This window comes from Lissotriton helveticus, chromosome 5_1 (genome assembly GCF_964261635.1).
Source record: "Lissotriton helveticus chromosome 5_1, aLisHel1.1, whole genome shotgun sequence".
Lineage (NCBI taxonomy): Eukaryota > Metazoa > Chordata > Amphibia > Caudata > Salamandridae > Lissotriton > Lissotriton helveticus.
In genome coordinates, this window is record NC_136065.1 from 1657416800 (window position 1) to 1657435066 (window position 18267).

The following is an 18267-nucleotide window of genomic DNA, read 5'->3' on the forward strand; positions in this document are numbered from 1 at the left end:
GAATATGTAAAAAAAAATCTAGAAATTCACTGAGAAAAATAAAGGTTAAATAGACGATATAGTCAGATATGGTAATATGATCTTCCCTAACATTAACTTATCCCAGAATTTCAAATCAGTTAAAAAGTAACATTTAAAACGAAAATAATTGCAGTTATAGTTCAGTGAGCTTACTTATAACTCACGCCCACCATTCAGCTTGCTGTGCACTGCTCATGACCTTAAATATTGCTTTACTCATGACAAGTTCAATCCCATCATTGATGACCTCACTGATGACATCTGAAATTAATGTAACCTTTGATTTTTTCAGAGACTGTACACACAACCACAAAGAAAATGCTCAATTTAAAAAGATCAGACTGCAAGAAAATGCTCTATTTTAAAGGATCAGACTGCCCTCTTGTGGTCATTACGCTCTAGTACATAAACACAGACATGAAAGAATCTGCAAATCTCAGGCAAGCTCTGGTGCTTAAGCCTGAGGTCCCAAATTGATCAGTCACAGGTGGGGTGGCACGTAACCGGCAGACAAATGCATGAACAGTAAACCTTAGATCAATCCCACAGATAGGCTCAGCGACATCACAATGGTCAAGGGAGATTGGCCTCAAAAAAGCACACATGGTCGAAGGGGGTACGAGCACTCCTAAAATACCATAAAGTGAGATGTCATATGAGTTAAGAACATATAGCCAATCAGACCACAGCACAGGCAGTGATCCTGTGCTCCCCATGCTGGATATCTGGACACATTACCACCTGGCCACATTGTGTCCATGCAAGGTTATGGCCCACATGTAACTTCCATTAGACAAATAATTTATGAATCCAAAGGCAGCAACCTACACTCCTCACCATATATTATTGCAGGTATTCAGCACAAACACAGAAATATGCGCAGGAATATGGGACCTTGGTGTATAGGGACTGAGTCTTCCTGCCACCTTAGTACCCACAAGCCCAGGACCGCATAGCGATAGTGTCTCACTAGCTCTCCTACTCACTCACAGAGAAACAACTGATTACACACCCCAGAATACAACACTCCCAAATCTCTCAGGAATCGCGGTAACAAGATACACCCTTTCGCTCGCACTCTTGTAATTGTCCACAATAAGATCTGATAGAGACAGGAAACAGTTTAAAATATTTAACTAACGTGCCCTAACATGCAGTATTTATGCCACAACAAGCAGGAAAATGCGTAGTACAAATACAGTCAGCATAACAGCTAGCCCATATATCATGAAGGGAGATGTCATAAAAAGACAGTGGAGAAAAGGCTATAGTGCCTCGCCTCCCTCCCCTTGCTAAGAAGAATTATTATTATATAATAAAAGATCTGGGCTTTGTCAGCAGACCCCATACCTAATCCTATAGATGGTAGATCTACAGCCTAGATGCTGTCTCGCTCTTCTCCCTGGAAAGGTCCCTCTCCAAGTGTATGTTACCTATTTGTGCATCCCACTAAAAACCAAAGTACATCATCCAAACAGCTGCATTGGTATGTTTTGTCTAAGGGCTAAGGCCAGGCATAGCAAAATAACAAGGTGCATTGTTGTTCGACCTTGCACATAATGTTCAGTCTCATGTGAAAATAGAAAATATTTTTTTTTTTAAACGTGTAGTAACATGCGCAAAGCAGCAGGCAAGCTACAACGTGCTCATGCTAACTCAGTGAAAACAACAATGTCCCTATGGGGCATGCGACAATATGGATCACTGGAAACGCTTATCACCTACAATAAACTGTATAAAAGAAGGCCACAGACTCATTGTAAATTAAGACAGTCCTCAGACCCTGTGCCTGTAACTGTTCTCCTGGTTGTTATGTTCTAATTAACAAACTGTTCCTGTTTTGCCAAACGCTTCTTGTCTCTTAATTGTTTTCAAGATATTTCATGTTCAAGTAATATTTCAAACATTAGAAATGCTAAAGTTAAAGTTATACCTTAAACTTATAGTTTACGCACCACCTTCCAGTAACTATCAATCGCTCACCTCCATGCACAGTCAACTCGCTAGCCAGACTACATGAACTATAACCTTTATGATGCACTGCTTATACCCTTTCATATTTCATCAGTTATACTATGCGAAATCATAGCATTCATAACACCACTTATGACAATTCAAATGACATCATTTGTCATTACACTCTGCATGGCTGAATGGCATCCTTGGCATGGTGTCTTCCTAATGTTTTGCCTTAAGTTTTTGTGCTTTTCCCACAAATTATGTCTCAAGCTTGCCATTGAAGCATGTGTGTGCAGTTTTAAACTTCCATTTCAACCTGGCAAAATAAACCTTTTGCCAGGCCATAACCAACCTTTTAAAACATATTGGTCACCCCTAGGGAAGGCCCTGGACAGCCCAGAGGGCAGGATGCAATGTATTTAAAAAGAAGGAAATGTACTGTTAGGCTTTTTATGTCCTGGTAGTGAAAAACGTTTACATTTGTTTTTCACTACAGCAAGGACTATCTCTCCCATAGGGTAAAATTGGACTTACCTTAGTACTTTTTATAAGTGTAACTTCCAAATGGGAATATATAACCTATCCATGTTTGGTATCTCTGGAATCACAATTTAAAAACCTAATTCATGGCAACGTTGGATTTAAAATTGAAATTCTGAAAATGACACTTTTAGAAATTGGCATTTTCTTGGCCTAGCCATTTGGCACCTGCAACCTGTCTCTGGGTCCCTTGATTCAGTGTGGGTGACAGTTGGGCTTTGTATCTTCCTCCTAGATTGGTACGCACAATGGAGAGCTTGGGTGTGACTGGGTGGGCCATCACTGGCATGATGGGTGGGAGGAGCTAGGGCCAAGCCCACTTACACTTTAGTAGGCTGTGACCTGTCTCTACATCAAGGTCTGCATATCCCTTACAGTTAGTCTGGAGCCATTGCCAGGAAAGCATGGCATCTGTGCATTTCAAAGGCATGCCTCTAGAAGTGTCTCCCCACTTCAAAGACACATCTGTGTATAAATACTGGACCTCAGACACCAACTCTTCAGTACACTTCTGGATCTGTGGATAATCTGCCAGGTAGAAGGACTGCTGTGCTTCTGAAAGGACTGCCACTCTGCTGGACTACTGTTTAGAAGGAGTTGCTGCCCTGATGTATTGCTGTGCTGCCTGCTGCCCTCTTGCCTAGGTAGGAAGAACTGTACCGGCAACTTTAACTTAAGCCCAGGACCCCAGAGTGACTTGTATAGTCTGCTGACCTACTGACCTGAGCCTCAGGAACATAAAAGACTCCCCAACATCCTGCACTTGCCCTTGGACCCAGCCGCAGTGAGTTCCTGTCCCCCTTACAGTGCCTCTTAGGTCATGGACCCTAGGTGTGGCTCAAGGCCGCTGATTTCAAGCTTTTGGGCCTGCTCACAATGAGACCTCCAAAACAATAGAGGAAGTGAAGAGGTATTGACAGAATCACCCTCCAATCCGATATGCATAAACAAAAAGATTCTATCAATGTGTAGTGATTTAATTTTTATTTTTTATTTTTGTGGGTGGTGAAAAAATAAACTCTCTCTTAGGGTGATAAAGATGAGAGCACAATGTGCTTTTTAAAATACCCCTCACACACTAAAAAAATCCAATAGTGTCATGCTTCATCATTGGGGTCTTCCCGTCCCTCTACGGGGCGGGGCGTGCTATGACCTGACCGACTACGCGGGAGCACTAGTATGGTGACAAGGCTATGTGACAGTGCAAAGTGGGTGATGTCAGTGAAGTGTAGGGACCTAATAATGTGTGGGAATTTAAAAAAAGGTTAAAAATCCTCTGGCTAGTGGAAAAAAACAATTTATTCACTTCCCTAGCTGGGGACGTTAAGAAGGGGGTTTTGAGGTAGAGCAATTCGCTACAACCTGGTCTACATGTTTCGTAGGCAGTCCCCTACTGCCTACTCATCAGGACCTTCTAATGGTCCCCACTAGAACAAAGCTCAGTTGCTAAGTGTAATAAGCCTGTCGTCCTAAAAACTAGCAGTAAAAATCCACTGTTAGTTTTAGCTTCAGGGCATGAGCTGGCCCCAGGGAAGCGAAAATATCAAAAATTATGACCTGATTCTGGTCTCTGTAAAGCAAATAGGAAAAAAGGGGAGAGAAGAGCACAGATTTTTACAATTGTAACTGTAATTTGTCTTTAGGCACTCATTATTATTAGCGCCACAAGTCCCACTTATCATTTTCATTTGCCCATTTAATAAAGAATGTACTTAAGACTTTATGGACAGAGTGATGGTTCAATCTGCCATCCCCTGGATGTTCGTTTTTTGCCCGAACATTGTGATGCCCCTTGTAATTAGGGCCGGTTTCATCTCAACACACACACACTCTCATAACTCAATGCACACAGCGGCACCCCACAGGGTTAAAAACGAGGAACCCGACTCTTTCAATGCCAGTAGTGGTCTTAGAATCAATCATTAAAATCCCCAAAAGGCACACTCCAATTATTGAATAGTTAGCGATACATACTGCTGTGGCGCATGTGGTATGCCCCATGAGCTGACAATCGGTAGGTATTCACTGCGGCGCTCTGAAAAAGAGAAACCACGCCCTTAGCGTCGCAAAAAACACACCCAACAAACATTGCAGCCCTTGTCTCAAAAGCCAAGTGTTTAGAGACCTTTGGCAAAGTCTATAACTCACATTGTCCGCATAATCATTTAGCCTTACTTCTACCTGTATTGCCGCTCTGAAGATTGATCGCGTCTGGGGCGCGGTGATCATATGAGCTACACTGGGCGCCGGTGTCGCGTTGGAAGTCTACTTGCAAGACTAGCGCGCTGACCCAAGATGGCCGCCTGGGATGGAACGGGAGGGTGCTACTACGGAAGTCTTTCTTCCGTGCCTGTTGAATTGACAGAAGTTACCAGCCCAAATATTTTTTAGAGAAAAACGTGATTGGTAGAAATGTAATCCCATCATATAAGCTTGTAATTTCTCAGTGATAATTCTCTTAAACGAACATTTCTGTGGATTCGGTTTTTGTTAAATCACACTGGAGCCCCGTGAAAGGCAAAAACGGGCCAGATTGTGTTACAGGCTCGCAGATAGAATATAACAGTATATAGAGTAAAAAACTGTCAGATGCAGTCGGGCCTCTGCCCAGATTGTATTACAGTTCCAATGTCGTCTATCTCATCACTTGTCCCTGCAATCTCGAATATATTGGCATGACGAGCAGGGCAGTAAAGTACCAATCACGTTTTTCTCTAAAAAATATTTGGGCTGGTAACTTCTGTCAATTCAACAGGCACGGAAGAAAGACTTCCGTAGTAGCACCCTCCCGTTCCATCCCAGGCGGCCATCTTGGGTCAGCGCGCTAGTCTTGCAAGTAGACTTCCAACGCGACACCGGCGCCCAGTGTAGCTCTTATGATCACCGCGCCCCAGACGCGATCAATCTTCAGAGCGGCAATACGGGTAGAAGTAAGGCTAAATGATTATGCGGACAATGTGAGTTATAGACTTTGCCAAAGGTCTCTAAACACTTGGCTTTTGAGACAAGGGCTGCAATGTTTGTTGGGTGTGTTTTTTGCGACGCTAAGGGCGTGGTTTCTCTTTTTTTTTCAGAGCGCCGCGGTGAATACCTACCGATTGTCAGCTCATGGGGCATACCACATGCGCCACAGCAGTATGTATCGCTAACTATTCAATAATTGGAGTGTGCCTTTTGGGGATTTTAATGATTGATTCTAAGACCACTACTGGCGTTGAAAGAGTCGGGTTCCTCGTTTTTAACCCTGTGGGGTGCCGCTGTGTGCATTGAGTTATGAGAGTGTGTGTGTGTTGAGATGAAACCGGCCCTAATTACAAGGGGCATCACAATGTTCGGGCAAAAAACGAACATCCAGGGGATGGCAGATTGAACCATCACTCTGTCCATAAAGTCTTAAGTACATTCTTTATTAAATGGGCAAATGAAAATGATAAGTGGGACTTGTGGCGCTAATAATAATGAGTGCCTAAAGACAAATTACAGTTACAATTGTAAAAATCTGTGCTCTTCTCTCCCCTTTTTTCCTATTTGCTTTACAGAGACCAGAATCAGGTCATAATTTTTGATATTTTCGCTTCCCTGGGGCCAGCTCATGCCCTGAAGCTAAAACTAACAGTGGATTTTTACTGCTAGTTTTTAGGACGACAGGCTTATTACACTTAGCAACTGAGCTTTGTTCTAGTAGGGACCATTAGAAGGTCCTGATGAGTAGGCAGTAGGGGACTGCCTACGAAACATGTAGACCAGGTTGTAGCGAATTGCTCTACCTCAAAACCCCCTTCTTAACGTCCCCAGCTAGGGAAGTGAATAAATTGTTTTTTCCACTAGCCAGAGGATTTTTAACCTTTTTTTAAATTCCCACACATTATTAGGTCCCTACACTTCACTGACATCACCCACTTTGCACTGTCACATAGCCTTGTCACCATACTAGTGCTCCCGCGTAGTCGGTCAGGTCGTAGCACGCCCCGCTCCGTAGAGGGACGGGAAGACCCCAATGATGAAGCATGACACTATTGGATTTTTTTAGTGTGTGAGGGGTATTTTAAAAAGCACATTGTGCTCTCATCTTTATCACCCTAAGAGAGAGTTTATTTTTTCACCACCCACAAAAATAAAAAATAAAAATTAAATCACTACACATTGATAGAATCTTTTTGTTTATGCACAATGAGACCTCACCACTCACACTGCGATTCAGCATGAAGCTCCTTCAGCTCAACTCTTTGCACTCCAGCATCGACTGCTCGGGGGGACTGCCAACACAAATCTCCAGAAAAGCCAATCCGCAATGCCGGCCAGGTCATCGTGCTTTTCTGACAGCCTCCTGCAATGGTCTCCCTGCTCCTTGTGGCTTTCTTCAACACAAACAGGACTCTTGGCACGAACATGAGAAGGTAAATTTCAGCTGACCTAATCTGATGACTGTATCTGACCTGCACTCCATTGCGGTCGGCCTGAAATTGTGACTTTGACCTGCCCCAGCACGACCAAATATCCCGAATTAGTGCGTATTAGTTTTTGGCTCTATTTTTACTAAATTCTTTCAAAACTTTTGTCAATTTGCTCTTGTTTTATTTCTTAAATTCAGTTCTATTCTTCTAAATAGATGCAGGATTCCATTTGTGTGGACTTTTCAATTATTTACTGTTTGAAGCGCTGGAAAAATACTTTACACATTGCCTCTAAATTAAGCCTGACTGCTGTGTGTCAAGCTACCAGGGGATTGAGCAAAGGTTAATTTGGTGTTTGCTTGCGCCTTACTGTGGTTGGTGCTTGACCAGGGCTCACACCCCAGTCAGCCAATAACCCAATTTCTCACATTGAGTTATAGTTCATGTAGTCTGGCTAAAGACTTGACACCACAATGTACTGAGGGGCCAGAGTTATAGCAATTAGTAGTAATAGTAGTAGTGGAGTTGCCTACAGCCATGCAGCATAGAGTGGAATACCGTACAGTGGAGAGGTGTAGAGTGGCGTACAGTTGAGTGCCGAGCAGAGGAACAGCGTTGAGTGGTGCGGCATAGACTGAAGTGGATTTCAGGAGAGTAGTGTTTAATGGAATGACGTGCAGTAGAATTGCATGGAGTGGAGTGGTGTAGAGTGGAATATCGTACAGTGGAGTGTGGTAGAGAGTAGTGGCGTAAAGTGGGGTGCGCTGAGTAGAGTGTCATAGAGTGGAATGGAGTGGTGTACAGTGGAGTGTCATGTAGTGAGATGGAGTGTCGTAAAGTAGAGTAGCATGTATTAGAGTGGAGTGGCATAGAGTGGGGTGCCGTTGAGTGCAGAGTGTTAAGTGGAATAGGGTAGAGTGGAGTGGCATAGAGTGGAGTGGTATAGAGTGGAGTGGCATACAGTGGAGCAGCCATTCACCTCCTTGGCCTTGTTTGCCATTCCCATCTGCCACTGTTAGCTGCCTTGGCTCCCCTCATAGGGTTACTACGCCACAGCCCCTTAGCCCTACTGTTCGGTCCTGCTGTGGGCACCTTGCCTGTAACTGTATTTACTTCATTTACGTTATTTTTATTTTAGTTTTACTACACTTAATTTATTTTCAATATGTATTATTTGCCGCCATTGCTGCCAATTTTCCTGCCAGTTATCTCTGCTTCCCACCATCCTGCCTCCCAAGACAACTTAGGGAGGCCGCTGCGTGGCACCTTTGAGCAGCCCTCGACCTCTTTGTTCTTAGATGCCACTCCCCTGCTGCCACTGTCAGCTGCCTTGACTCCCCTGGTCGGGTGGCCGGCTGCAGTCCCTGAGCCCTCCTGTTTGATCCCATTGTGATGACCTTGCCTGCAACTATATTCACTTAATTTATGCTATTCAAAAAATATATATATATTTCACTTAATTTATTTTCTTCATTTATTTTGTTGATGCAGATTTTCTCATCAGTGTTCCCACTTTCTGCTCTCCCACCACCCTGCCTGATCATGCCAACTCCCAGGACTACTTACGGAGACTGCTGTGTGACCCTGTAAGCAGCCCTTGACCTCCTTGATCTTGTTCACTGCTACCCCAATGATGCTGTCAGGTGCCTTGGCTCCCCTGGTCGAGTGACCACGTTGCAGTCCTCTTAGCCCCTGTGTTTGGTCCCACTGTGGGAACCTTGTCTGCAACTGCATTTCCTTCATTTATGTTATTTTTATTTTATTTTTTCTTCACTTAATATTTTTTCTTCATTTATTATTGCTGCAGTTGACAACAATGTTCCTGACAGTTTTTCAAGCTTCCCGCCTTCCCTGCTGGTACCTCCCACCTCCCAGGACTACTTATGGAGGCTTCTGCTTAGCCATGCAGGAGACGCGCCAAAGGTGCGCCATAGGAAATCACATCTGGTACCTGATTCATGCCTGGTCTGCACTCAGCACCAGGACCTCTGGCTCTTCCACCCCACGGAGTTTCACCACCACATACCTCCAAGCCCAGGACCCAGAACCCTCCAACTACCACTTCTGTCCCAAATCCCCACGCACCACCAAAGGACTATTCTCCTGCTGACACTGCTGCTTCACTTGCAGCAGCGGAGCAGCCACTGACACCAGAGACACCGCTAACGTGTCCGCACCCACCACGTTGACCAATAACTCCACAGCAAAACTCCAATGCATTCTACTCACACATGATCACTTGGAAAATATGCCACAGAGATCTAGGACATCATCTTATCCCTTACCCTGGATATCATCTTCCTCACAGAGACCTGGCTGCACCTCGCCTTCGCACCAGACATCGCCATCACCATCCTCGAAGGCTACAAGATAACTCACCAGGACCACATCAACAAACAAGGAGGTGGAACTGCCATCATCTACAAGGACACCATCTGCTGCAAGACATCTCCGGACGACCCAATCCAAATAATGCAACACCTCAATGTCCAACTTCACCGGAAGGAAAAAGCACCATCAGAAGCACCCTTGCCTACTGACCACAAGCACCACACCCCAACTTCTGTGACGCAATCCTGTTACAGATTGCTCCTTTCACAAACGACTCCGAGCACTACATCTTCCTAGGGGACCTCAACTACCACCTCAATGACCTCAGCAACACCAACATCACCGACCTCCTGGGAAGCTTGAGCAACATCGGTCTCAAACATCTTGTCACAGACCCTACCAACATTGCAGGACACACGCTCAATCCCATATTTTCCTCCAGCGACAGAGTCAAGTACAACCATGCCAGAAAATTCAACTTGCCAGACCACTACAGTGTCCTCCTAACCATCTCAAGACCCACCAACTCTGGTTGCGTGCTCCCCCAGATCCAAGCACAGAGGTGTGAAAAACATATCGGAAGACCAGTTGGACAATGATTTCTGCTCCCACCTCCCAGACAGTCACAGCCGGCATGGCTCACGGGTGGGGTGGTGGGCGCAGGGTCACGTGGGGTGTAGGGGATGGGCGAGTGGTCGCGAGGGAAGGGGGGTCACGTGGGAGGGGGGTTTAAATAATAAATAAATAAATGTTCACTTACCTTTCCCGGGTCCCGCATCTTCACTGCTCGGTGCATTGATGTTTGGAGGGGCACTACATATGCCCCCATGGCCACATAGCGGAGGCCGAGAAGGGTGGGACCGCCAGGAACAGGCAGTTGGATAGGGATATCCTAATCTCTAAGGCAGTGCCTGTACAGGCGTTATTGGCATTACCACCTTCCAGCAGAAGGCGCAGCCGTCATTTTCTCCGGGATAACGATGGTGCTGCCAGTTTGCGTGTATCATTGGATCTCTCAGCAGCCTTGGAAAAGGTGGTCCACAGGGCTAGCCACTTATGTTCTTGTGTCGTGCACGAATGATGACTTGGAAACGCTTGTCCATAGATCTAGCTTCTCCAACCCTCTGCCATCAATGAGTATTAGAGTTTGATCTTTATTAGATTGCATCACTTACATCAGAACTATCCTATTTTCTACCATTTTTTTACTTTTGAGCTCCCAATCATTCTTTCCCTGTTCCTAGAGGGCCCTTCTGACGCCTAGGGTTCTTGATTCTTCGGCGGTCCAGTTCCAGGCCCTGGTATCTTCATTCACCAGAACCCTGGCGATGCTCTGGTTTGTGTTTTGGCTAAAGAGCTGCACATAACTCAATAGATCCAAGTTATATATTCATTTGTTAAAGGTCACTCCTCTGAAAATAATCTATGGCTGCTCTCCTAGCAGATACAAATCCTGGCATTAGAAGGATGTAGGTCCTACTCACATTAAAGATTATGATTTTCCTAAAGCCCGGCAGACTCTGCCCATGGAAGCCCAGAATGGCCTCCGTGGGCTCTGAGCAGGGGTTGGGCTCAGTGATTTATTCTGCAACAATGCAGATTGGTACTGTGATCCGAGACGCCATTGCACATCACACGATAATTTGCTATACCAAAAGACATGTGCATTAATAGTTTTTATCAAGAAGGTGCTTTGAAACTATGGGCAATTAGCAAAGTAATTTTTGACCATGAACCCACGTTTATGTCCGAAAATATCTTCCTTTGCGCATATCAGAATTCCTGACAGATGAAACGGGATTTACTACTGTGAAATTCCATGTACTTCTCTGCCATGAGGGCACAGAAACGCACAATAATAACAAACCTCTTTCAAGGGGTGGGGAGAAGGTGGGGCAAGTCGTGTTATGCCTTGAGCCTTTGAGCACGCCCAGTCCTATGAGGTTGTGCCCGTTCATAAAAGTCTGAATATTGCCAATTGTCACTGAAAAAAGCTCGATGGAGCAGTCCTCTAGCAAAAGTAGGGGCAAACGGATGACCTTGAATTTTGGTGGGGGTATATTAGAAAGCAATAATGTTTTACCTATCGAGAAATAAAGAAAATAATTTTTTAAATGTGCATTTGCACATTGAACTGCATTTCTTTGCTGCATAAATGTGCACTCTGTGCAATTAGGCATTGGGTAAACTGAATAGTGAACATATCCTATGACTCGGAACATGCCGCATGACATGCGAGCTGTGTACCTGGAAAGCTACGCAGGTGGGACTGATTTGTAAACTGCAAAAAAGGATAGAAGTGCATTCATGCGAAGAAGTACATTTCCGTGCGTAGATATAAGTGATTCTCGATCATATTCTCTTTTAATATGAACGCATGTATGAGATGTACTTGGATTTTTTTTGTACTATCGAAAAATAAGTATGTCAACCATTTGAAAGGATCCTTGCGCCCTCTAGTGTCTATATGCTTGTACTATACAAGCATATTTTGTATGAACAATCTGCAGATTTGAAGGTCTCCGGTTACTTGTTCTGATGTCGACTATACCTGCGAACCAGTCAATCTATTTAATGTCTTTGTTGTCTCAATACTTAGTCCCACGCCGTTAATCCCATTTGTCCCTTTGCGCTGGAATGTTGTTTGTAGATCTAGCCAAATAAAGGTTAAGCTATTCATGCCAAAGAATTACAAACTACACAGGCAAAAGGGCCAAAGGTCAGCCCCATCAACTATTGTTTTTTTGTTGTAGTCACTCACAAATCCAGTCAGGTAGGAATTCAATTTTTCTTTTACTTGACTGACCTGGTGAGGATGCCCCTTAGCTAATGCTTGTGTGCTAGTGTGCTGCATTCAGTGGCTGAATAAAGCATCATGGAGGACAAAAAGGCAGGGCTGGTCATTAAGGGTAGTTGGGCTGTCATCTAGATGTGAGCGATCACTGAGAAGCAATCTTTCAAGGAAAACTGCTGGTATGACCTAGATTTTGAAGGTAAAGCTGTAGTTTCAATTGATTTTTACTTGTTGCAGATATGCCAACCTTGGACATTTTTCCACAGTGTGTGATCCTGTAGTTGATTCATGGGAGTGGGAATAGTAGTGCGCAGGGGCTGCATTGCAAGAGTGAAAATACAAAACATGGCATGCTTATTCTGAGAATTAACAGGTAGTTTATTAATTGCTGCGTGTACATTAACTTTGCTTTAATCATAACATTAGTGTAAACTTGTCTTTATGTACATTAGCAGCATTGCAGTGTTTCCTTTGCTAACCAATACTGCTCTAGTAAATTAACTGACAGTTCTGTTCCCTGCCCAACCCAACCTATGCTTTCAGATCAGAGTTGCTGTGTTTTTATATTGGAAATGAAAACTGCCGTACCTAAAGTTTCAATGACTCGTTTTCAGGCCTTAATACATTTTTGCAATGCGACCTGCCTAACAGAAATTATAGATATTAGCAGCAATTACTTGTACAAAATGACCATGCCCAGATCCTCCTTTGAGGAATGTTCCATATTATATGAATTAGTTGCTGATTTGGCTTTATGAAGTCATTCATTGGATGGTTCCCAGCTATAACATGGAACACTACATTTCTGGGTACACATATTTAACAGATAAAATATTGGACATTGTCCTATCAAGTTTTTACAATGCTGTTGAGACACTTTTGTTTTTCCTAACAATGCTAAACACTCTTTCAAGTTCTGCATTTCAGTGAGGTATTAAAAGTATCAATTTTGCAACCTTAAAAAGCAGCTTGTATTGCTTTTCATGTCTTCAGTGAGAAATTAAAAGGCTGTTTGTCACTACCAGGGCATGCCACACAGTTAAGGCACATGTCCTACCTTTTACCTACACTGCAGCCTGCCCATATGGCTAGCTAGGGCCTACCTTAGGGGTGACTTATATGTAGTAAAAGGGGAGTTGCAGACATGACAACCACTTTATGTGCCGCATCACAGCAGCAGTAAACTGTGTGCACAGGCCCTGCAGTGGCAGAGGCCTGAGACAGGTTTGAAAGGCTACTTTGGTGGGTGGCGCAAGCAGCACTCCAAGCCCACCAGTAGCATTTCATTTACTGGCCCTGGGTACATGAGATACCACTGTACAAGGGACTGAAAGTTAAATTAAGCATGCCAAGCAGGTGTAGACCAATCTTACCAAGTTTACCATAGAGAGCATATGCACTTTATCACTGAACAGCAGTGATAAAGTGCCCATAGTCATAAAACCACCAACAACAGGTCAGAAAAAATACAGGAGGAAGGCAAAAAGTTCTGGGATGACCCTGTAAAAAGGGGCAGATCCAACAGGTAGTCTCTCGTTTTGTGCATGAATATTACGCACAGTCCTGAGGTGACTCATGAGAATCCTACAGTCTGTTGGTAACCCCTGTGCTCCATGGGCTTTCTGCAGGCAGCTGGGTGCACTGCACTAGAGGCCGGAAGCTGAAACTCTAGTAATCAGTGGGGGCAGATGGTTCATGGATAATAAGATACTTGTAGTGGGAAAGCATCCCGCAACCCCCATAGAAACACACTGAGCCACTGTGCTCCGCCTCCCTTTTTAATCTCCCCACTTGTTCTTTTTCAGCCCTTGTAGCTGTTTTTGTATGCATTTGGGGGAGCTTCAAACAACCCCCAGGCAAGCAGTAGAAATACGTTTTGTAGTTTCAAACTGTAATATCTACAGCCATTGCTAACTAAAAACAATAAAAGGAAGAGTGAATATTCAGATAATTAAGACTCTCACACTTGAAACCTTAAATGCAATTATGAGAAGTGCCCCACACCATGGCAGTGTATGGTAACATTAATTTCTGTTAAAGAAATCCTAGAAATTCACAAGAAAAAACAAGCGGTACGGGGAGGTTATAGTTAAGAAATAACATTAAAAAAGAATAGAAATTCACTGGGAAAAAACATAGGTTACAGGGATGTTATAGTTAGGAAGAAGAATAAAAAACGTACAAATTCACTGAATATACCAAAGGCTACAGGGACATTATACTTAGGCTCAGATTTCACTTGTACAAAACCATTGGAATTCAGCAGTTATAGTTACCTGAGCTAAATATAACTTACGCCCCAGCAACCCACAGCTTATGACCTCACATATTGCATCACTCATGACATAGATCAGTGACATCACTGATGACATCTCAAATGACTTCACTGATGACATCATCCATTCAGTGTAATATTCTCATAAACATTTCAGAGACTTAAAGATATATACTAACCTACTGCTTAAGTTAAATTACTATTTTTATTTACTACTAATAAGTGATACTATTTGTAAAACATGGTGTGAGTGGTTGTATGGCTGTCTGAATTAGCACAGGTAACTATAACTGCTGAATTTCAATGACTTTGTATGAGGAAAATCTGTGCCTTACTAATATGTCCATGTAACCTTCAGTTTATATATATATTACCTACTGGCGGTCGCCAGTAGGTATATATAGTTAGGATTTTTTCTCTATGGGTTTTTTTAAAATTCTATGTCTAATAACTTTGGCGTTTGTGGACGGAATTGGCTGAAATTTTCAGGAAAATGGCACATTTTGTTTCTGAGCAGCCCTTGAAAATTTGGGGGGGGTTCGTCAAGGGGGGGCCGAGAAAAAAGGGGGGTCCCAAAACGTGTTTTTAACATTGAGTTTTCCATAGGGCGGTTGGCCTCACTTTTAGCCCGAACGGCTGAATGGATTTGCACGAAACTTGGCAAAATTGTAGGGACTGGTAGCCCGATGTGCCTTTTGTAGGTCTCAATATATGTGCTCCAGTGGATTTTGAGAAATTAACGTTTAAAAAAAGATATATATCTGTAACAGCGGACCGGGCAGCGCTCTGGTTCGCGGACTTTTCGCGCAACGGAGCTTTGTGAAGCGAAGCTGATTGGTTCTCCGGCGTCTGTCAACATTCCAAACAGTCCGTAGCGGCCGCCATCTTGTCTCTCGGTAGGATCGAGAGACAAGAGGAGGTCAAAACAAAGGGGGAAATAACTATAAGGGGGCATAGTAGATCCTCGCTGACCCCCTAGGTTTGATGTGGAGGTTTTAAAAGGGCCCCGCGGGGCAAAAAAAAAAAAAAATAATAATAATCGAACGGCTGAATGGATTTGCACGAAACGTGGCAAAATATTAGGGACTGGTAGCCCGATGTGCCTTTGCTAGGTCTCAATATATGTGCTCCAGTGGATTTTGAGAAATTAACGTTCAAAAAAAGATATATATCTGTAACAGCGCTCCGCTTCGCGTACTTTTCGCGTTACGGAGCTTTGCGAAGCTGATTGGTTCTCCGGCGTCTGTCAACATTCCACACAGTCCGTAGCGGCCGCCATCTTGTCCCTCGGTAGGATTGAGAGACAAGAGGAGGCCAAAGCGAAGGGGGAAATGACCATAAGGGGGCATAGTAGATCCTTCCTGACCTCTTAGGTTTGATGTACCATTTTGCCAAGTTTGGTGTAATTCCGTTCAGCCATTCAGGCTGTAGACGTATGTAAATGTCCTATGGAAAATTGCATGGGGAAAACACATTTGAAAGTGTTGAAATTTAGAACCAATTAAAATGTTACTTTGGTTTTGTATTTGTGTGTGATGAAAGTTAATTGGTTATGTATATATGTCAAATGAGAGGAAACCACAGCCATTTTGTGATACTACTGTCTGAGGTACATTTGTGAGGAATTTTTGGTGGTGAATTTCTGGTGTTTGATTTACACAGTACTAACACTTCTGCTACTTTTAAAAAGGTGAGTTGTTAATTTGTAAGGGGAACTATGTTGTACACTTGAAGATAATTTGAAAAATGTTTTCTGGTATTTATTTGCAGTCCTTCTGTTATACTAAATACCTGATAAAGTTAGTTTTATATTATGTATTACTAAAGACGATAAATGAAAGTGATTATTTTTTTCTGCAATTTACAGCAAGCAATTTCAAAATAAAATGGCTCACAATGAAGAGACCGTGGCAATTTCTTTTGAATTGTCCAACACATTGATTGAAATTGAGAGCACCAATAATGAAATATTGTCACAAGGAGGACATGACTTGTATGATTCCATTAGATTGATTGAAATGGACAGCACCAAGAATGAAATATTGTCACAAGGAGATGACTTGAATGATTCCACTACATTGATTGAAATTGAGAGCACCAATAATGAAATATTGTCACAAGGAGGAGATGGCTTGTATGATTCCATTAGATTGATTGAAATGGACAGCACCAATAATGAAATATTGTCACAAGGAGGAGATGACTTGAATGATTCCACTACATTGATTGAAATTGAGAGCACCAATAATGAAATATTGTCACGAGGAGATGACTTGAATGATTCCACTACATTGATTGAAATTGACAGCACCAATAATGAAATATTGTCACAAGGAGGAGATGACTTGAATGATTTTTTTGATCAATCTCTTGATGGCGAATTTATCGAGTGTTTGGAGACCATAGAGTTACAAGAATCATCATTGGAGACTTTTAATGAGGACATTGCTGATGAGGACATGTTACTAGTTCTTTCAAATTTAAAAAATTCTGAAGAATAAATTTATATTTAGAAATCAAAAATTGTTTGAGACATTATTCATTTTTATTTTTAATTTATGAGGTTGTAGCGAAGTGATTGTAGTATAAAATGAGACTTATAGTATAGAGTGCAACATTTTTATGTTACATGGTAAGTTTACTCATATTTACTTCCCTTCTGCCACTATATTATCTCCAATGTGTATTTGACATGTCTTCTTCATCTCCGGCCTCCTTTCTCTCACTGTGTGTCTCCGATGCATCTTATCGCTGGTATTTTGTGTAATTACAGAAGAGAGTAAAATAAAATAGTTTGGAACGTGAAAAGGGGGCAAAGTAGAGTACTCCTCACCCCCTAGGCCTTTTTAGGCGGTCCCAAAAGGATCAGTTTCTGCTTTCCTGAGAGATGATGGTATGAGTTCCATATACCACAATAACTTGCATTACAACATGCAAGATATCTATCTCCTATTACCAACTTTTGGAGATATTCGCGCTAAGCGCGAATATCTCCAAAAAGTAACACCTGCCCTGAGCAGTTCTTAGCCATGTTATCCAATGGGAGGTGGATAACATGGCTAAGAGTATTAGCTCGGTAATGCATGAATATCGCTGAGTTTTTAGCGATATTCATGCATTGCGGCCGTTTATTATCGCATTTGCGATAAACCTTGATAATAGTAAGGTTTATCTTCGATAATTTCTGACGATGCTTAGTGGTAAAAAATTGGTTGGTAAGCATCGTTAGCGATAAATATCGCTTAACTTTGGTAATATGCCCCAACGTCTGTTAACGTTCGATTAGAAGGAAATGAGGAAGTGTTGAAAAACATTGTCTGCGCCATCTTGCCTTTTTTGAAATGCCACACTTTTGTCGTGCACGGCAGCCATTTTAGATGTCTTGACCAGACCCACTCTCTGCACGCTGTTGATTCGTAGCATGGCTCCTCACCCACGCAAGCATCTTCCCTAGGCACTGGTCACCACCGCTCTCTGTCTTATGCATGGGCAATAAACCTCCCCCCATCTGCGCTGCTCTTCCCTGAGAATCACACTCTGTGCCCGCCCGACACCTCCCTTTCGCCCTATTCACTACCGCACCCTCTGACACTCCTCTTTCTCTGTGTCCGATTGTCCAGGCTATCAGCTAGCCCTGCAGATGTAGTTTATGGCCCCAGCTGTAAAGAATCACCCCTCTTCAAAGGAGTTATAGTAGATCAAGGCCCACACTCGATGAGATCCGTCACACCACACGTGTTCCTACTATCTGAAAACCATCCTGTATTGTGATTGGGGAGGGGACCGAGCCTGAAGCGGAAGATTCCAGGAATGACTCTTTGTACATCAAAGTTTTTACAATTATGTGTCACATTAAAAATATATAGCACTCCAACAAAGTAGTAGGAATATAAAACTTTAATAACATATAAATATATACAACAAAACAAAAACAGTAAAAACATTTAAACAAC